General features: G+C 33.2%; 1 protein-coding gene across 6 annotated transcripts in view; it reads right to left on the reverse strand.

Annotated features, from left to right (window-relative positions):
* LOC133849225 (pneumococcal serine-rich repeat protein) overlaps positions 1-20,138 on the reverse strand; it is a 198,756-nt gene extending 178,618 nt beyond the window's left edge. For 2 of the 6 annotated variants that reach the window (XM_062285149.1, XM_062285148.1), the window contains exons 1-2: positions 16,375-16,473; positions 14,876-16,010 (exon numbers count right to left, since the gene is read on the reverse strand). The gene's annotated coding sequence lies outside the window, so the exon portion shown is untranslated. Of the gene's footprint in view, positions 1-14,875; positions 16,011-16,374; positions 16,958-20,103 lie in introns of those variants that run through there. The other 4 variants (XM_062285145.1, XM_062285146.1, XM_062285144.1 and 1 more) reach the window with 4 other exon arrangements.
* Between the last annotated feature and the right edge of the window lie 2,460 nt (positions 20,139-22,598).

Consider the following 22,598-nt stretch of genomic DNA (forward strand, 5'->3'; position numbering starts at 1 on the left):
GTATATCGGTATTGTACTACATTCAAAATATACCATATTGGTTGCCAAAGCAACAAAGACACGATGGTAATAAGCGTTTTTTTGACATACCTAAGTATTTCTTAAATAACCTATATCATATAATAATTCTATATATAATTTATATAACAAATAATTAATTTGAATTACAAATTAATAAAATGTTGTATTTGTATTATACTTATTCTAAAATGGATCATAACTAATTAAGTGAACAGATTTGTCTTTTTCGCATTTAGGAAATTTAGGTAAGAGCATTTGGAATTCATGATGCTATTGTATATTAAAGTACAATCGGTCAGTTTTTCAGTTTTCGAATGGCAGTGCACAACAGCAACAAGAACAACTGCAACAGAATGTAGTTGTAGAATTTTGGTTCCACTTGGCTACCAAAGCTCAAGAATGCCAAAAAGTTGCGATAGGCACCGAAAATAATTCCCCTTCTTCTGCCAAAACAACAAACAACTTTCAGCTGAGTGGGTTTTCAGTTCGGTTCGGTTCGGTTTGGTTTTTTGGTTTTCGGTTAGGGGGGGAAACCTAATAAAAATGCATGGAGTACACGAATTTATGTGCATACACATGTATACAAAATACGTAAATGTGTGTGTGTGTGTGTGTGTAAAGTTTTCTACATATGCGATGCGGCGCATTTTCGGGGCAGACTGAAGGACAGACGGACGGACGGACAGACGGACGGCAGCTTAACCAAGTTACCGCAAAAATTGCGACGAGGGTCCCGTGGCAGCGACGCATTGCCAAAAAAAAAAGCACGAAACACAAAAAAAATGCGAGAACGATAAAAAAGGAAGCGAAAAATAAACGAAGTTGCACACAAAAAAATTGGGACAAAACAAAAGTTTCAACGGCTCGGCAATGGTGTTGATATTCTCATGGTGGCGTCGCCAGTTCCCCCCTCTCACTCTCCCTCTCACACCCCTCCCTCTCTCCTCTGCCACTGCACCGCCTGCTGCTGCTGCTGCTGCTGCTGGTGGTTAAAATATGCTGCGCGCCGGCGTTTCCCGCGTGGAATTTTAAAGCCACTCATCAGCGTTGCATTTGCCGCTTTCTTTTGTTTCTCATTTTTGCCCTCGCTCTCCCCACTCTCCTTCTCACTTTGTTGTGTGTGTGTGTGCTGGCGGCATCTTCGTTTTATTTTATTTTATGCAATATAATTCGTCGCCTTGCTCCCGCTCTTTCCTCTCTTCCCGCTCTCACTCTCTCTCTCGCTCTTCCTGGCTTCTTTTGCGACTGTTTTTGGCAATAAGCTTTTGCCAATGCCACAGGGTTGTATTTGCATTAGCTCAGCGGGGGTGGGAGAGGGAGAGAGAGGGGAATAGGTAGTGGGAGAGGGAGGAGTGTGTGTACTTTATATTCGTATATTTTTATATATTTTATTTTCTTGCAATTTTTTTGGTTTTTGTTGGTTTTTTGTTACCCTCATTTGCCAAAGTTTCACATTCTGCAAGCTTTTGAAGCATTGCAACGAATTGCACACACACACACACACACACACACACACACACAAACGTTGCGTGCAGCTAGAGAGTGAGAGGGGGAGAGTGAGTGGGAAGGGGGGAACACAGACATGTATGTGGGGTGCGCAGCAGACTTAGATGCCAGGCACTGAGCTTTAATAAACACAGCAAGCACAAGCAAATAAGAGAAGGAGGAGAAAGAAGAGAAGGATGAAGAAGGAGGAGAAGGAGGAGAAGGAGAAGAAGGAGGAGCAGGCAAGTGCTTGACAATGATTCGAATTTCGAATGTTATTCAATGGTCAATTCGCACAGCTTTAAGCTCGCTTTAAGCTTGGCAAATTGAGAAATTTACAAAACTTTTTAAATATGCAATCAATTGGGAAAATAGCAAACAAATTAATATGTTAAATGAATGCATTTAATATAATAAATGATAAGTTATTAATATTAAAATATAGAAGAAAAATATGTTTTATTTTTTATCTCAAGACAGAGTTTGTCTATCTCATTAACTGAGAGAATGTCAATTGAGTTGTTCAATTTTGAGCAAGAAAGGCAGAAAGAGACAACCGACAACCTACCCAATGAAGTACATTTATATATATATTCTTGATCAACGTGAACAACCGACCCGATATAGCCATGCCCGTCTGTCTGTCTGTCCGTCTGTCCGTTTGAGCACATAGAACTCAGAGACTATATAAAATAGAGATATAATTTTTTCGACAGCCCTTGTTTCACATTGTTAACTGAAGTACTATATTTTGTTAGCTAACTAACTAACTAACTAACTAACTTTTAACTAACTTTTAGTTAATGTATATTTTTCATTTAATTGATAATAATTTTTTTAATTTAATTAATTAAGTTTTTTTATATATTAATGAAAATATGACAATTAAGTGCTTCGTACGCGAGATCAAGAAAAATCCGAGTGTAATAAGAAATGTTAAAATATTAAATTCATTTAATATTCTTGAATATAAATTTCAAGTGATTGCGTGATTAATTTCTGATTTAACTGTAATAAAAATGAATTTAATGTTTTTTTTAATAAATTTTAAATAATGTCTAATTACTTTCAGATTTAATACGCCAATGTTAGTTATGTGTATAATAAAACGTTTAGGAAATAACAAAACGCTTTCAATTAATGTTTCAATAAATATTTAAATCGCTGAGCTTGTTTTCTAATTTATGCCATAAACTTTTATAGTATTTTTATTAAACTTTTTGTTAAGTTGAATAATGGAAAATAACTGAAGTGAATACAAGTTGATGCGATAATTATAACAAATGTGCTAATGATAAGAAATTCAATCAAGTGTTGAATGAAATACAATAAAATGTCGCATTTCTCTCTTCTTTTTTTTTATTTATTATAATTGTGGTTTATACTGAAATCCAATATTATAATGTATACCTCATTATCTGTTTTCTCATTTAATAATCATTTTGTTTTCTATTTGGCTTTCAGTTTAATAAATTTTGAAAATGTCGAAATAAAAATAATTTATTTTATAAATTTTATAAACATCGCATTTATGAAATTTAATTTACTCAGTTAATTTGATGCATTTTGAATATGTTAAATTTAATAATTCATTTAATATGTCATTTAGTAGTTTAGTAATATTTATTTAGTTAAAATTTAGTTAAAATTAAATCAATTTACAAAATGTCTTATGCAATAATTAACTTAACTTTGTAATTAGTAATTAATCTCTCATTTGATAATTACTTTATTTTGGAAATGTCGAATTAAACAATGAATTATTGAATTTTATTGCAAACCCATTTCAGTTACTGAGTGAATAACTTTGTGCACCGATGCAAAAAGGGACAACGGAAAAAAAGTAGCGACGTTTTCCCAATGAAAACGTTGAATTTATGGCTGCAAACACCTGACGAACGATCTTGTGGCCAACTGTTGCTACTGTTTGCTCTCTGTTGCTGGTTGCTGGTTGCTAGTTGCTGGTTGCTCATTGTTGTAGCTGACATATTTGTCACTCGTTGTCGTTGTCGCATTGTCATTTTGTATTATTGTTTGGCATTCGCCCCTCCCTGCACATCTCGTTTGCTCCACCTCCTCTACTCATCATCATCGTCCTCCATCGAGTGAGTCTCTCTCTCGCCCTGTTGCTGTGTGCCCATTGTTGCAACTACTAGTGTATTGTTGCCACACGCTTACACGCTTGCAACATGTTTGCCTGCTGCCCTCACTCTGACTGACTGATGGCCAGACTATGCTTGCAACGCCCAGCGTCGTCGTCGTCGTCGTCGTGTGCCTCCTGTGTGCGTGTCTAGGTCTCTCTCTATCTATAAGTCTATCTGTCTGTCCGTCCGTCCGTCCGTCCGTCTGTCCGTCTGTCTGTCTGTCCGTCTGTCTGTCTATCTGGCGTGTCTTGTCTGGCTGTCTGCCTCAGTCAGATAGTACGCTGATATTATTTCATATTTTGGCCAAATTACGAGCTACACACACACACACGATCAGCTTGGCAGCTTTTAACTGGCGGCCGCGTGTGCTGCAACCCTCGATAAGTGCAACAAACGAGTGCAAGACGACGACGACGACGATGAAGAAGAAGCAGAAGCCTATAAGACCCCCTATATAACACACAATACTACTATTAAACAAAAACAACAACGAAAAAAACCCTAAGCAGCAACCCCAGCGCAAAAGGCAACGAGCCATGGCTTGTGTTCCCCCTTTTTTTTTCGCATTTGTCTTCCTTTTGTGTTGAGGCTAAAAATTCCATTTTATACACCTGACCCTGTCGCTGTTGCTGTTGATGTCGCCATCGCTGCCGCTGTTTGTTTTCCTTGATTATCTTTGGCGTATTTAGAGCGTAAAGCGTAGTCAGACAAAAAACAACAACAGCAACGAGATAATGATGGAACGCAGGACAATTCGAAAAAACAAAAAACAAAAAAAAAGACCCCAAATTAAAAGTGAAATTGCAATTTATATTTTCGACAAATTTCCATTGCCACCTGCACGACAAACTGCCGAAAATACGGCAAACAAAATGAAAGACAACAACAACAGCAACAACAACAACGATTACAGGATAACGATACGAAATGAGATGCAAATAATATTGCAGTTTCTCGATAAGGTCACCCTTTTGTGTTCTGCACTCTTTCTTTCATTTCTGATTATTAAAAGCTAACGAGAAGTCAACTTCGGTCTCCCTTTTATAGCGTTCAGTGCCAGCTGTTGCACTTTTTATTTTATAATATTAAATACAAGACAAAAGCCATTAGCATAAGTAACAAATGTTATTCCATACAAATTTGTAACTTCATAAATTAAACTATGGTCACCTTAATCAAGTTTGCCGATACTCTTAAGTCACATTAAATTAAGCTTGACAATTGAGCAATTTCAATTAACCCAAATCATTATCGCCATTGCCCTGAAGCACATTAACGTCGATTATGGTCACCTTAATAATGCAGTACACAGAGAGCGAGAGTTAATTGTCTTAGTACTCCACATAACTAATAACTTATAACTCATTTCAACTTTTTCAGACAATTTATGGATTATATTGCTTTAAATTAAATTGGAATATGGTCACTCTAATATTATTATGATCCTTTTAAATGTCATTTAATTCATATATATTACTATACCTCATTATTTAAAGATTCTTACCAATTTGCAATTACTATTAAATATGGTCACTCTAATAATGCAGTTTAATTCCAAATGTGATAGCTCTAAGAGTGAACTCCAATTTAAAGTGTGGTCACTCCTAAGCTTATAAATTGTTGTTCAAAGTTTAGACTCCAAGTTAAGGTCACTCTAATTATGCCTACACGATTTAGCCGTATAGCCATATTGATTACGGTCACCTTAAAATAACATTAAATATCATGTTGCATTTGATTGACTTTAGCAATTGTTTTCTTCGCTCAATACACTTAATTATAGCCTTAACATACATTTTTACAAATTCACAAATATGGGCAACCTAATAATGCAACCTTATGCATTTCAATTTTTATTGTGATCAATCTTATGGCGTATTAAAATGTGATTTGCAAATTTTGTTTTGACTAAAGTCACTCGAAATATTGCTTTAAGATTAGTCTGCATAATCATCACAAAAATGGTCACCTTAATAAAGCATTTTAATCTCAAATGAGATCACATTTATGTAGTTTTATATAAAGCTCAATATTTATTATTGACTTGATTAAAATTGTCTTAATTGAAATCTCTAAGATTGTTGGAAATATTGAACATGAATATGGTCACCCTAATAATGCTTCAAATTCACAATTGATTGTATGATTGATTGTCAATCAACGCCCTGAAATAAAGGTTGAGAACACATTTGAAACTAGATCAAAAGTCAAGATGTGGTGCGATGAACTGAGTTGAGTTGAGTTGGGGCATGTTAAGGTAAGGTGCATGCCACACAGATTACATAATCAGAGATTAAACCGGGAGCAGATGCGCAGATGCTCAAAAAAGGGCGGCCACAGAAGCAGAAACCTGAAACTGAAGCGAAGTGAAGTGAAGTGAAGGAGAGGGGAGGAAATGAAATATGTGCAGCATCCACATGCTGCATGCAGCATGCAGCACACGCTTCAATTGCATTGCTTCATGCCTACACAATGCGAATGTTGCCCCTCGACAGCTCTTTCTCTCCCTCTCTCTCTGTCTCTGTTTCCCCTTTTGAGCTGCTTGCTGCGCATTGCGGTAGCATTGATTTAATCATCATCAATTATATGCAGCAGCAAGTTAATATAATAAAAGCTGCGTCTCTCCAGCTCCATTTGCAACTGCAACTGCAACTTGGCTTCTCCACTCTCCACTCTTCTCCTTCGCCTTCGCCTTCTCCTTCTCCTCTTTCGACTGACATCTCTTGGCGCTTAAATGCAATTAACATAATGACAAGCAACACTTGTGAGCATGCGCATTTCACTTGCCGTCTTGCAACGGGCAACGTGCCACGCAGCTCGGTGGGCCGCTGTCAATAGTGCAGATAATTATATCATAATTGATCTCGTTTCGTCTCTCTCTCTCTCTCGCTCTCTCTCGCTCTTTCTGTGCCTCTGTCTCTGCATAGTGTGTAAAACCGGTAGCATCTGCATCTGCAACTGCAACTGCATTTGCAACTGCAACTGCAACATAAACTTGACACTTGTCGAGCTGCAGCTGCCGTTTGCATTTTGCATTTTGCCTTTTGGTTTTGCGCTTAGCTTGGGCGTGGGCGCCTCAACAAATCCTGAATTATGAACTGTGAATGCAACAGACGTGTTGCACTCACACACACACACACACACACTCAGACTCACATTTGTTGTGCCACATAAACCGACAACGAGATTAATTGCAAGCTGACTTAAACTGTGACTTAAACCCAAACTAAGTCGCTGACTAAAATCGCCAAAGACAGCGAAAGAGATTTGATAGCTTGCACGCTAAGCTTGCAACTTTCTGTGGCAAGTTGCCACGCCAACAAAGCACAACCTTCATTTTCATTATTTTATCTGCTATTCATGCATTTCAATTGTAAAGAATTCTATTTGTTAAGTCTGTGTTGATGTGTTCTGTGCTTATTCATATGTTAAAGTTCCCTTTTGGTGTTTCATTCGTAAACGTTTCACTGGCTGCAAACAAAAGTTTTCTTCTATGTTTGATCACACATTATCTTCATGAGTTTCTTCCCCATGTCTCTTTTAACATCACATTTCCCTTTTGGTGTTTCATTCGTAAACGTTAAACTGGCTGCCAGCAAAAACTATTTTGGCAGCGCCACATTTCTTCAATATTTTTCTTTTAGCCAGTTCAAAATGTTATCTTTTGATGGTCATTCATAAACGTAGCACAGACTTGCTCTCTTTTCATTCGATTATTAAATCTAGCTCACTCTATTACATATGACTTCTTGTCCCACTTGAAGTACTTTTGCTTCAGCGTTCTATTCGTAAACGTTACACTGGTTGCTTTACGTTTTGTATAGTCAAATACAAGAGTTATGAAAGCATTTAATAACAAATATGTCTATCTACCATATATTTCAGAGCACTTCCCTTTTGGTGTTTCATTCGTAAACGTTAAACTGGCTATTATGAAAACCTCATGTATCTTTCTTTTTTTTTGTATTGATAGTTGCTTTTGTTATCTATCACTAATATTTATTTAGCTAACCAATTTATAGAATTTCACTTCGTAAACGTTACACTGGCTGCACTCAAAAGAGTTGTAAAATAAAATTTGCCTTAATTACTTTTCTATTTTATGTGACACGTATTTGCTTTAAATTTTGTTAATTAAGTCTATGATTTTATGTCTTTAAGTTCTGTGCTTGAAATTTGACAATAATTTTGAAACGAAAATTTATCAAGAAAAAGGTCTAAAATAAAATCTCTTTCAATGTTATCAACTGTTTTCTTTAATGCAATTTAGAAATTAATAAATCCATGTCCAAAAGTCTAAAAAATAAAGAGTTGCAAAATAAAATTCGCTTTAATTACATTTTGTTGCACAATATTTTGTGATGCGTTTCAGATGAAAGATGAAAGAAGAAGGAGAAGGAGAAGAAGAAGCGGAATGCGTACAGTTGCAGTTTTGAAGCGAGACAGAAGAGCTTGCAAGCAGGACAAGCAACAAAATTGCCAACGAAACGTAGCAAAATAAATAGAAAGAAAGAAAGAAATGAAATCGCAGCAGACGCACAACAAAAGCGACATCAAAAAACTGGCATAAAATGCTAAACAAAAAAAAGTAGAAGAAGAAAATATACACATTTTATTTGCACAGTCCGAAAGAGAGAGGGAGAGAAAGAGAGCACAAACAACAAACAACAAATAGCAAATAGCAACAAAAAGCAACGTAAACGTTCAGAAAACGGCGGCGGCGACTCCAACTCGACACTTGCAACACGACGTTGCAACGTTGACGTCGACGTCGACGTCGACAGCGACTGCGACTGCAGCGTCTGATTAATTGAAGTGCGAGTTTCGAAATGCGAAATGAGAAATGCGAAAAGCGTAAAAAACAGAAGCAATCCACAAAAATAAAAAATAAAGAAGAAAAAGACGAGCCGAAAAACGCCGCCAAATTACATTGCCACCCACCACCCAGTTGTTGTTGTTGTTGTTGCCTGGTTGCAGGTTGCACGTTGCACGTTGCAAATGCGTCGTAGGCAGGTTGCCCAGGTTCTTGATGCCTGACCTGACGCGGCCCCAAAGTGTTGTTTGTTGCCGGTTATTGTACCCGCTACCCAAAGTGTAAAAGGGTATGATAACTTTGTGAAATGCGCGTAACAGGCTGAAGGAGACATCTCGAATACTATAAAGTATATATATTCTTGATCAACAGCTGAGACGTTATAGTCATGTCTATCTGTCCGCCTGTCTGTCTGTCCGTCCGTATTAACACCTAGTTCTCAAAGACTATAAAACATAGAGCTATAATTTTTTGCACGCAGTTCAAGTTTGATACAAAACTTTTGCGACGCCCACTTCCGACCCCACAAATCTTACATTTAAAGATAGAGCTAGGATTTTTGATACATACAATAATAACGCTAGTATTTAAGAATCCTAAAAATTTCGTTTCGTTCACATAAAAATTGTAGAAGTTATTTAAGAAATACTTTCGTATGGGGAAAAAGCGCCTAATTACTACGGGTTTGTCTGGCAATCTGGTATATTTTGCAATCTATGGTATATTTTTAATGTAGTATCGCATAAATCTACCTAAAATAGCATTTGGTATATTTTTAGTGTTTATGTTATATATAAAATTGGTATATTTTCATAATAATACCGTATTGCTTCAAACAAATATAACAATTGGTATATTTTTAGTGTTTTTGTGGTATATTTAAATGTGGTATTTTATTAGCGTTTTGTTGTATATAAATTTGGTATATTTAAAAATTAATTTTGTACTATTTGGCTAACTTGTCAATATACGAAATAAAGACTTTGGTATATTTCTACAATTTTTGCAGTATATTAAATTGGTATACATATATTTAAATATTAATACCGCACAGCTTTGCTTCCTTATCAATATATACAAAATAAAGCAATTGATATATTTTTAGGGTTTTGTGGTATATAAATTTGGTATATTTGAAAATTATTGTATATACCAAATAAAACTATAAATACCAAATAAAGCTATTGGTATATTTATAGTATTTTTGAAGTACATTAATATGATATATTTTAAAATAAATACCGCACTGTCTTACTTTTATTCTCAACAAGTAGCGGGTATCTCACAGTCGAGCACACTCAACTGTAGCTTTCTTGCTCGTTGTTTTTTTATTGGTGCTGCACAGATCCAATGGATACAACACCGAAGGGCTTGCACACACTTATTTTGTCAAATGCAAATATAGACATATTTACGTATTCTATATATACCAAATATATATATACACTCCGATATGAGTGTGTGTTTCTGTGTGTCTTGCTTTGATGCCAGACAGAAAAGGAAATCGCCAAAAAACAAAAAAAAAGGACGAATCTAAAAATTGTTTAATTTGCCGCTGCTGCAGTTGGAGAGTTCGAGTTCGAGTTCGAGACGAGTTTGAGTTTGAGTTTGACTTTTTTCGTATTTTATATTTTATACCGACGCGACGTACTATGCGGCGTATGCGTAATATTCCAATGTAGTTTTATTTCAACTGTCTGGATTATATTGATTTGTACACTGCCTTCTCACTCCCACACTCCCTCTCTCTCTCTCTCTCTCTGGTGTCCTTTCAATTTGTAACAAAAAGTTTTATGCATCCGCCTCTATATATAAATATTGTAAATCGCTTGTAGCTGTCGCTCCAACAGCAATCAAACTATTTCACGCTGTATTCGTGAACGTTACACTGGCTGCCAGTTGTTTATTTAGACAATTCCTTAACTTAACTAAATTTGTTAGTAGTAGACATTTCTCTATTTGTCACTTTCTTCTTTGGCCTTTTCATTCGTGAACGTCACACTGGCTTCCAGTTGTTAATTTCAATTGAGTTCTTAAATTACATTTGATAGTAAGATATTTCCCTATTTGTGGTTTTACTTCTTTCGGCAAACTTTCTTTTCTTGACCGTTCATTCGTGAACGTTTCACTGGCTGCCAGTTGCCAGTTACTCTTTTATCGCATCTTCTTTTTGTTGTCCCATTCGTAGACATTCAACTGGCTGCATTATCTATCTACTTATTCAACTTGCTTACTAGCCTGACCTTTCTCGAATAATATTTGTCTCACAGCACTTTCTCTTCGTCGTTCCATTTCATAAACGTTGCACTGGCGGCAGCTCTTTGATTGCAGCTTCCTCCTGTGCGTGGAAGTGCTCATTAGTGTGAGGAACACTCACAGCTGGAGATGTTGTTGCTGTTGCTGTTGCTGTTGCATGTTGTTGAGGGCATAAATCTATTCTATTTCGCATTCGGATTCGCATTCGACATTGTTGTGCAAGCTTTTAACAATAGTAATTATCTTTGCCACGCATTGAAAGTAGACGAAAGAAGCAGAGATTGGAGTACTATTAAAAAAGCCACGAGCTGTAAAATGTTGATAATTTCGCACTTTTGCAACAATAATAAAACACTCGAACTGCATTTGCTCATTAGTTGAACATGCGGAAAAGCCACAAAAGGAAATTAGGCAAACACAAACGCAAAAACAACGCAATTATGCGAATATTCAATGAAGTTTTGTCTACAAAAAATAAAACCCACAAAATTATGAAAAGAGACTAAAAAAACTGATGGCAACAAAGTTGCGCATGCGCCAACACGCATCCAAAACACACTCTACGAAACGCTGAAGACGCAGACGGACAGACAGACAGACGGACTCCTAAAATACCCTGACAGAAAAAGAAGAGAAAAAAAAGACCGATATCAAGTCGCAGTCGCAGTCGCAGTCGCAGTTCAGAGACTTCAACTCCAACTGCGTGAGTAGGCGTTTTATAAATATTTATAATTGCAATGCGATTTTTCAATAAACTCGCAACAAAATTGCAAGCGGTATTTGCAGCCTTATTTCTTATTTCATTTTTTCCTCCTTTTTTTTTTTGGTGTGAAAAATTTTGTGTGCGCCACGCGAACGAATCAAGTTGAGAATCATTAGCATCAGACTTTTTGGCATCGGATCAGATCAAGAACTGCGGGAGGTCGACATATAAAGTGCAGACTTGCAGAAGCAACTTGCTCAAACTTTCAATTAAAGAAGATAGTGAGTACATAATAATAATAGAAACAGGAATTCAATTCAATCAACCATCATATAAAACATAAATTTCAATACTAAGAATTTATGAATTACAATAATTCTGGAAGAGAGAAAGATCTATTTTAACATTTTATGAATTATATAATCATTTTTTTGAAATGGAACAAAATTTCAATTTAAAGAGTTTATGAATTATATAATTCTTGAAAAGATCAATTTCTATGTTAAGAATTTTATAATTATATGAGAATTCTATTTAAATGGAATATATAAATTTCTATTTGGTAAAATTTTAGAATTATAAAAGAATTCTTTTTTAATGACAAAGATCATTTCTGTTTTAAGAATTTATGAACCATATAATAATTCCTTTTAAAAGAAAAATCTAAATTTTAATTTTATGAATAAAAGAATTAAATGGAAAAACTAAATTTATATTTATTATTTTATTATATTAGAATTTATATAATAATTTAGGATAAGATAAATTTCTATGTTAAGAGATTTTTCATTATATAATAAATCAGGAAAGATAAATTTCTATGTTAAGAATATTATAATAATTCTTTCCAAATGGATTTCTATTTAAGAATTTATGAATAATAAATATACAAATTCTTTTCAAACTTTTTAAATAAATAAAAATGTATATTATAAAGTGAAAACTTAGTAGCTTTTTTAGCTTTTAATTTTTGTTAATGCATTTTTGAATGCATCTTTTTAAAATAATTAATAATAATGTTATTCAAATTTAAACGAAATTAAGTTCATGAAAAAGAAACTGTTTCTATGATGAATTTTGTGAACTGTGCAATAATTTTAAAATTCTTTTTATACTGTATTATTTTTAATACCATTATTGAAAGTATGACAAATATATAAAAATTTGATTAAATTAAGGGGCATCAACTATTTTTTTTTTCGATTTTTATAGTTTGTACCATAATTAGAAAATTCTTTGTAGACATATTTATAATTAATTTTAAGGTAGATATAATTTTTAAAATGTTTAGCATATTGAAATGAAACCCGCGCTTGGAGAAGAATTTGTCCAACAATTGTAAATAAAACTTGAGGAAATTTCTGAATTGATTTGTGAATAATTTGAATACGAGCTCAAATTACGCTCTCTTTGCTTTCGACTTTCGGCTTTTGGCTTCTGGCGCCAAACACACGTCATTTATTTATTTACCTATTTTTTTTATATATTCGTATATAAATTATTTTCTACTTTTTCGCTTTTTTTTCGGCGTCTTTCGTTTTTGCAAACTCTTCAGATTGGCGGCCGGAAGACGAATTAGTCACTTTTTATATAGTTCCTAATTCTGAGCAAGCGCATTTGCTTAAAGTTTTTTTCTTATAGACATTTTATTTTTGATTTTAAATTGTTTTTTTTTTTTTAGTAATCGGCACTTTTGTTTGGCCCACAAAATGTTTTCCGTTACACATTTGATAACATTCAGCAATATTTGCAGCGCACATCCGTTTCTTGTAATCGCTTCAATCCGTCAATCAATCAATCCGTCAATCAATCATTCCATGCGACAACAATGCGGGAAGTAAATGCGAATTATGGCAAAACTTGCATCAAAACTTTTCGCTGCATTTGCGAAAAGTAACAAACAATTAATATATATAGAAAAATTCTAGATTATTTCTTTGCGAGTCTAGAATAAACTTTTGATCAGACGATTGAACAAATATATTTCAATCTGAAGTGTGTATTGGATATGTAATAGTTGAATTTCTTTATGTAATCCTTTTCTAGTTGACCTCTGAATTTAAAATGGAACAAAACTGAATCTGAATCTAATATTTTAGCTAAATAACAGCTAATATTCTAGTAATCTTAAGAATGCAATTATTTCGCATTAACATTTCAGAAAGTAAAAGTATAAGTTTTATATTCTTCCTTACTAAAAATTGTATCATATTAAAATACATTTTTGTAACCAAATTTCTTTCAGTTTAAGCTTTTTATGTTTATTAGATATTCATGAAATTATTTATTTATTTATATGTATATTATTTGATTTATATAGTTAACCGATTAACCTTCTTGTATACTTTAAAACACTCTAAACTGAACTAATATTCACGTATATATATTATTTTTTACTGAATAATATCTAATAATTCATATTTTTACTTTCGATATAAAACTTATTGTTTTAACTCTTTAATACTACAAAAACAATTATATAATACTACTACTCTAATTTATATAATATTTATGAAGGTTGTTTAATTTATTTATTATACTATCCTTCATTTGTACAATTTTTATTCGAATTCTACGAAGTTTTTCTTAATGATTATTTGATTATTTATTATACGTTGTATTTCTCTTTTAGTATAATTATATTTACGTTATATTCCCTCTTTCCCTTTATATAATTTTTCATATTTTTATTTACTATACTATCATATATTCATTTCTTTATAAACTTATTCTCTTCTAACTCTTTCCTTATTATTACAGAGAAATATTTATGTATAATTATTAAACTAAACTCTAAGCTCTAACTTATTATTATTATTATTTTATTTTTTTTTTATTTGTTATTTTTATTATAATTGTATTTATGTTATAGTCTCTCTTTCCCTTACTATACTTACTATACTATTATATATTCATTTCTTTATAAACTTATTCTCTTCCAATTCTTTTCTTATTATTATAGACCAATATTTATGCATAATTTGTATCTATTTAATAACTAACTAACTAATCTCTAAACTCTTCCTTATTATTATTTTTTTTTTTTTTTTTTTATTATAATTTCATTTTTCTCAATTTGTAATCTCTAAACTCTTCCTTATTATTATTTTATTATCTCTTCTTTTATTTTTCTTTTTTATTATAATTATATTTAAGTTATAATCTCTGCTTCCTTTAATTTCATTCTTCTCAATTTTGTTTCCTATACTTTCATTTATTTTATATTCCTTTCTAATTCTCTTCTAACTCTTTATTAGTTTTATATTTTATTTGTTTCCAACTCTTTCCTTATTATTATAGAGCAATATTTATGCATAATTTTTTTAATAACACGTCTCTATATACATATATGTATATCTATAGAGAAGTTCTTTCCTGCTGCGAATTGTAATTAAGTTGGCAACAAACACTGAACATTAATGTAATTTATAGTAATTAATTAATTGCACTCACCATAAACGCCAAACACCGCAGTTTAATACTTTGTTGTTAATGTTGTTGTTGTTGTTGTTCTTGTTGTTCTTGTTGTTGTTGATGTTGCTGATGTTGAATTTGTTTTTGTTGTTTTGTCACTTGATGTTGCCTCTTTTTGCATTTGTGTGAATTTTTTTGTTGTATTTTTGTATTTTTTATTTTGAATATTTTCTTGTTTTCTTTTATAAATTTGTTGTTTTACTTTTGTTAAATTATTTTCTTGTTGTGTTGTTGTTGTTTAAAAAACTGTTCGAAAAGTGAAATTTTTTTTTAATTTTTTGCATGCACAACCAAAACAAAAATTTTTTCGTGTTTTGTTCTTTCTGAAAAAATTTATAAATTTTTCCTCGTTTTGCGTTTTATTTTTTTTTTTTTTTTGTGTTTTTGGAGGGGAGTTTTTTTTCGCTTTTGTTTTTGTTTTTTTTTTGCCGAAAAACTTTTAAATGTTGATGAACGAAAAAAATGGAAAATGAAAATCTTGCAGCTTCATTAAATTTTCCGTGTGTTTTGTCTGCTTCGAATTTTCATTGCATTTTCTTTTAGTTGTTGTTGTTGGAAAGTTCAAAGTTCAATTTGTTGTTGGGGGCGTTGCAATTTGTTGTTGTTGTTGTTGATGTTGTTGATGTTGATTTTGAGGATTGTTCAAAAAAAAAAGAAAAGAACCCAAAACTAGACATGAAAATTGTTGCAAGTTTTGTTGTTGTTGTTGCTGCCGCTGTTCTTGTTGCAGTTGCAAATGTTGTTGTTGTTGTTGTTGCTGTTGCTGTTGCTGTTCTTTTCACACACACACTTGAAGAATTGCATTTGTTGTTGTTGTTTTAGTTGTTGTTGGATGTTGTTGTTGTTGTAGCTGTTGTTGTTGTCGTAGTTGTTTCAGTTGTTGCTGCTGATGTTGCTTTAGTTGTTGTTGCTTTTGTTGTTGCTTTTGTTGTTTCCGTTGTTGTTGTGGTTGCTGTTGCATTGCAGTTGTTGTTATTGAGTTGAGATGTTGTTGTTTTGTAGATTTAAATTTGAATTTGTTGTTGTTGTTTTAAAAACGCTTGTGTTTGTTATGAATTTTATTATAAAACATTTTGTTGTTGTTGTTGTTGTTTGTTGTGTTTTGAGTTTATGCCTGCAAAAAGAGAGTTGTTGTTGTTTTGGTTCTTCTTCTACTATTTCATTTGCCGTCGCAACACAAAACAGAAAAAAAACTAGCAAAAAAAGTGCACAAATGTTGCAATGTTGCAAGGACACACAAACAAACAAACACAAACACACAAATTGCGCGCGCAACAACAAAGCGACAAACAAACAAAATTGTTGAAATTCAAATTTATGTACTTTTAATTTTTTGATATTTAGAATTTAGTAAACATTCGTGTTGTTTGTTGCAAGTTGCGCGTTGCACGTTGCACGTTGCGTGTGTTGTGTTGTTGTTGTTGCCGCCGCAGTAAAAAGTCAAACGAACGAACGAACGAACGAGCGAAGGAACGAACGTATGAAAGTGTCTGCAAGAACTGCAATCGCATCGCGTGTGAAATCTCTGCGAAAGTCCAAAGAACGTGCAAAGCAGCCAGCGTCGCAGCCAGCGTCGACGTCGCAGTCGGCAGTCGCTGCCGAATGCGAATGCGAATGCGCTTCGGACGCAACACGACGATGACGATGACGACGTCGCCTTTGCTTCGCTTTGCTTTGCTTTGCTTTGCGTGCGTGTGTTTCTATGCCTTCGACTCTGTGTGTGTGTGTGTGTGTGTGTGTGTGTGTGTGTGTGTTTGACTTAAGAGCGCCGCACGCGCTTCGGCAAGAGCGCAAAAATGCAGTCAGCAGCGCTGCTGGCAGCGCAGTCAACGATTGCACTTTGCGCTCTCTCTCTCTCTCTCTGCTCTGCTCTGCTGCTGCTCTCTGCTTGCGCTCTTTCACTCAATTGAGCGCCGCACGCAAATCAGCTGCAGTCGATGGAAATGACTCAAAAATTAATACAAACGCAGCGCACATGTCGTATGCGTAATATCTACTCTATGCGTATGTGTGTGTGTGTGTGTGTGTTTCTAGTCACAGCTGTGAAACACTTTGTGAACTTCGTTTACCACACTTTACTATTTGTTGAAAATGCAAAATTCTATTTTTATATAAATCCGATTCTCAAACTCTAACTTAGTAAAAAAAAAAGAAAGTTATAAAATTCAAAATTAAAACTACAAATTTATTTTAAAAAAAAATATGCACTAAAAAATGCAACTACAAATTTATTTACAAAAAAAATATGCACTAAAAAATTCAACTACAAATTTGTTAAAATCGAAATTCACTATAAAAATTGAACTGCAAACTAATTAAAAACAAAATTTAGTTTAAAAACATTTTAAATTTAACTTTAAATTAATTAAAAACAAAATTTAGTAAAAAAAAATGAAAAATTTATTTGCAAATTTATTAAAAACAAAATGTCGAAGAACAAAATTATCATTGAAAATAATTATTATTTAAAATTGAATTTAAAATATAAAAAGTTTTGATTGCAAATTTAATAAAAATAACAAATTTCGTAAATTAAAAATTTAACTGCAAATTTGACAAAAATAAATATTATAAAATTCAAAATTCAACTACAAATTTATTCAAAACCAAATGTACTAAAAAAAATATATTATAAAATTCAAATTTGCAAACTGCAAATTAAAATAAAATAAAAAATTGAAAGTTAGAAAACAGATTGCAAATTTCATAAGAACAACAAATTTAGTAAAGCATTTTATTTTTTAATTAATATTTTGAACTGCAAATTTATTAAAAACAAAATTTACAAAATAAAATTCTAAAAGTTAAAATGGAAATTTCTAAAATTTGAAATGGAATTGAAAATTACAAAAGAGATTGCAAATTTTATAAAAATATAAAATTTAGTATTATTTTTCAATTAAAAATTTAACTGCTGATTTAAAACAAAACAAATTTTAAATTAAAAATTTAAAATTTAAAACAGACACAAAACTTATTACAAAAAAATGACTAATATTGATAAAAACTTGGAAAATCTAGAATATAAATTTTGCAATTCTTTTGTAATTTTGTAATTATTTTTTTTCCTCTTTTAATTTAATTAAAATCAAATTTAATTATATTTAATAAACTTGCAACATTAAGATTTTCTTTCTTTTTCCATTTTTTATAGTAAATTTCCTTTGTATAATTTTGTTTTCAAGTCTGGCAACTAAGTTCACAATTTATTCTAACTGCTATTTTTTTGTTTTAATTGATTTTCATGAAACTTTTTCAAATTTTGAGTATCGCAATTTAAGTTGAATATTTTTATTGTTTGTTTAGTTCGTTAGAAACTTTGCACATTTTAATAAAAATTTAACAATGTCCTGGTTGTGTTCCATTTATATTTTTTTTAAGACGACAAAAAAAAAACCAAAAAATACCGACGGCAATTTAGTCTGTCTGTCTTCTTCTTATTCTTCGTAACTCTCACTCTCGCTATCTCTCTCTTTCGCATGCGTTTAGCGTTTGTCTCTCACTTTGTTCGCTGCTTCTTCTTCTTCTGTTTCTTCTTCTTGTCACGATCTCAACACACTTTCCAGAGATCGAAAAAATACAATACAAAAAACACTTTTGTATTTCAAAGAAGAAAAAAAAATTTCCAAAAAAAAATAAACAAGATGAGAAAATATTGCAAAACGTTTTTTTATTTTCACTTTTCCACTGCTTTAGAGCTTTTCATTATTATTAAATATTTTTGATTTGCACTTGAAGATGAAAAATTTGCATTTTTATATACATATATATTTCTTAGAATTTGATTTTTTCTATTTTCGATTTTTATTTGCAAATTTTCCAATATATTTTGCACAACACAAACAGTAAAAAAAAAAAATTTTGCTGGCAATTGAAAATACACAGTAAAAAAAAACAGAGAAAATGAGTTTTTTATTTTTTTTTAAGGCGCGCGCGACGCGTTTTTAAGAATTTTTTGGAGTTGAGTTGAGTTAAAAAATTGATTTTCAAAATTGAATTACTTTTTTTGTTGTTGTTATTTGTGAGAAGGCGCAACAACTTGAACGAAACGATTTAAGAGAATTGTGTTTAATAATTTGAAATATTTTTGAATATGAGTTTTGTTGTCGGTTGTCGGTTGTTGGTTGTTCGAAGTTGTTGTTGCTTCTTCCGCGAGCTGCGTTTGTGCGCGACAACGTGCGGATCTGTTATGATTCAATACGTTTTCGATACGTTACGTTGAACGTCGCCGGACCACGCGGCAGGCTGCGACGCGACGTCAACGGCGGCAGCGCGACAGGCTCACACACTCACACACACACACACGCAGAGAGACGCAGCAGAATGCAAAAACGAAGAGGAAGAAGAAGCAGCAGCGGAGACACGAGCAACAACGATTCTAAGCGACGCTCAAAACCGACGTCAACGTCGACGCATCGCTGCAGCTGCAGCTGCGCTCTCCCTGCTCTCCACCCCTAAATGCTGGCCGCCCACACAAGCAGAAGAGAAGAAGACGAAAGCAACAAAAAAAACCAAAAAAAGAGCGTAACACACGCGACTGCGATTGCGACTGCGACGCTGCTCTCAGTGCATGTCCAACTGTATGTTGGTGTGTGTGCGTCTTTCTGTTTGTGTGCGTGTGTGTGTGTGTGTTTAGTGCGAGCCAATCAACGGCTAAAATGAATCGCAAGGCGCGTGAAACACACGAAAAATAATTATTAATGAACAAATCAACAATTATGCCAATATTCTGAAATTTACACACAACAACAAAATGCAATAAATTGCGTAATTTCAAATACATATAGAATTAGAAGCGCATAACGGTAAAGAACAAACAAAATGATAGTCGAAGAATTTTTGTAGAATTTGAACATAATTTCCAGAAGATTCTCACAGAGAGAGTGAGAGAGAGAGAGCGCAAAGAAAGCCGCCAAAATAGAATTGCAACGCAATGCGAAGAAAGGCAGTGGGGGGAGGGGGAAGGGGAGCCACCCTCAACGATCTCACAAAGAAAGTTGGAACAACAAAAAAAAACAAATTTCGTTTCGTCTTTTTTTTTGTTTTGTGTGTTGATGATTTTTGCACTAGCCGTTTTTAGCCGTTTTTTTTTGTAGAGGGGATATTTTATTAGCCACGCAATTTCGAGTTTAGAATATTATTAAAAAACAAAAAAAATAGTAGTTGTTGTTATTGTTGTAGTTAGATTTTCTTAGCGCTTCACTCACACACAAGCGACGAGGAGCAAACGAAACAACCGAATGAACAAACTGAACAACTCTGAGCTGAAGCGACGCGACGTCAACACCAGCAGCAGCAGCGGCAGCGGAGGCGGCAGCGGCAGAGACTCGCAGTCGCTGTGCTCCAAACCAAAGCAAACCAAATCAAACATACACACAGACACTCCACTCACACACACACGCAGCGACAGCGCAAAATTTTTTTGCAAACTGCACACACACACATGCATACGTGGCGGCAGAGTGAAAACGTCGCGTCGCCACTTGCAAAAAAGTTGCATTCGCAGAGAGCGAACGACAGAGCGAGAGCGAAAGAGAGTGAGCGAGATCCTCCAGCAGACGTCGCAGCAGCAGCAGCAACAAACAGCAATGTTGCCAAGCTCCCCTTTTTCATTTTCGCACAGCTCTTTAGCAACATGTTGCTGTCGCCAAAAATTCTGAGAGCAAGCAGAGAGTGAGTGAGAGCAAAGGCAAAAGCAAAGGCAAAGGCAAGGCAAGCGTATGAGTGAGTGAGTGAAGCGAAGCATTCTTTGCCATTTTGCGAATTCTCTTTTGTCGCTTCACTTACGCACACACACACACACACACACCTGCTTGCTAGTGTGTGCCAAAGAGATCCCAACGCGTCGCTGCCGTCGTCGTTGTTGCTGTTGCTGCTGTTGCTGTCGCTGCTTGAGCGTGCGAAAAAATTAGCAAATAAAATAGCAACAACAAACGCACACACACAAACACACACAGGCATACGCACACAGAGACCCGCATATAGAGAGAGCGAGAGAGAGAAGCACATGGCATAGAAAAAGTGTGCAAAAAAATTAGAAAACACAAAGCACACTCACACACACACACACACACACGGACAACAAGTTAACTTTTTCGGCTCGCAAAAAAAGTAGAGAAACAAAAAAAAAAGAAAAACATAAATTAAATGAGCAAAAAAAATAAAAAAAACGCGATTCGCGCAGATATCTCGCTAGGGGCCCCCGATGAGTCTAGAAATGAGCACAACAACAACAACAATAACAACAACAACAACAACTTAACCGACAAATTCGCACAACATTTTTGCAATGAAGAGGTGGTTGGTCAGAGAGAGGGGGGGCAGGGCAGCAGTTGGGGGAGGATTGTGCTGCTGCTGAGTTGGGCAGACAAACGACATAATTAATCACCTGTGTTGTTGTTGCTGTTGTTGTTGTTGTTGCTGCTGCTGCTCGGCGATCGTGGCGAAAGTTTGACAAGCGCTGCGCGCATACAAAGCGTGCACTCGCTGCGCGCAACACTTTGACAAGCACTGCTGCCAAGCATACGCATGCAAAACCACAGTTTGAGTAGCAATTGATCACTCACTAACAGTTGACGAGCCACTGCCTGGCAAAGCTTACGCGTACAGCGCTTTTCAAACTGTATTGCCCTTCATCATGAAATACAATTTGCTACTGGAAAAATCTTTTATTATTGTTATCTTTATGTTTTTTTTTGTGATTCAAAGTGGAAATGAATGAAATTATGAAATATTTATATTTTAATGATTAAAAGCTTTCAATTAACATTAGAATTACATTTGTAAATTATTTCATTAAATATTAATATTCTTGTATTTTTTTAATTAACATTAGAATTATATTTTTAGATTATTTCATTTTATATTTATAATTTTTAAATAATATGATTTTTGATTTACAATATTTAGTAAGTATAATATAAAAAATGCATAAAAAATAGATTTAAGTTATATGGAAAAATTAATTAAATACAGTGAAAACTCGCAGCGCGGACACTTCTTTTTGTGTATTTCCCATCCTGAGTTTTCACTGTTATATATTTATATGTAGTACATAAGTACATAAGTAGTACATAATAACAAAAAAAAAATATATATATTTTTGATATTATTATTTTTTAGGTTTTAAAACTGAAAGATTTGTTTTTTTATTAACATAATAAGAACTTGGGTCATATATTAAATAATTTCATAGTACTATGGATAAATCTACAACTTTTTTTTAGAGCATAATTTCTTCGCTTATTTATTATTATAAATTAATTACAAAACATTTTAATATATAACAAATTTGTCTAATAATAGATAACATTTATTAATTCTTAAACGCAATTTTTGTTTTTTTTTTGCTAATTTTACTATTTTTATCGAATCTATTCTCATTACAATTTTTAAAAAATCGCAAAAAAATAATAAAATCTTGTAAAATACATTAAATAATTAATTTTTATTATATTATCAACCATAAAATGAAAAATAAAATATATAAAAATTCCATAAAAAATAAAATTAATTATTTGCGATTTTTGTTTATAAATTATAATCATATATGTATTCGTATAATTTATTTTATTTTATTATTTATTGGCAAAACTTTAGCAAAATGATTTTAAATATGCAAGTTTATTAATTTACTAAAAAGAAACAAAGTTTCGGTATTTTCTTTAGTGTATTGATAACAAATATGACGCATGTGAAATTA

Source organism: Drosophila sulfurigaster, chromosome X, assembly GCF_023558435.1.
Source record: "Drosophila sulfurigaster albostrigata strain 15112-1811.04 chromosome X, ASM2355843v2, whole genome shotgun sequence".
In the NCBI taxonomy this organism is placed as follows: domain Eukaryota; kingdom Metazoa; phylum Arthropoda; class Insecta; order Diptera; family Drosophilidae; genus Drosophila; species Drosophila sulfurigaster.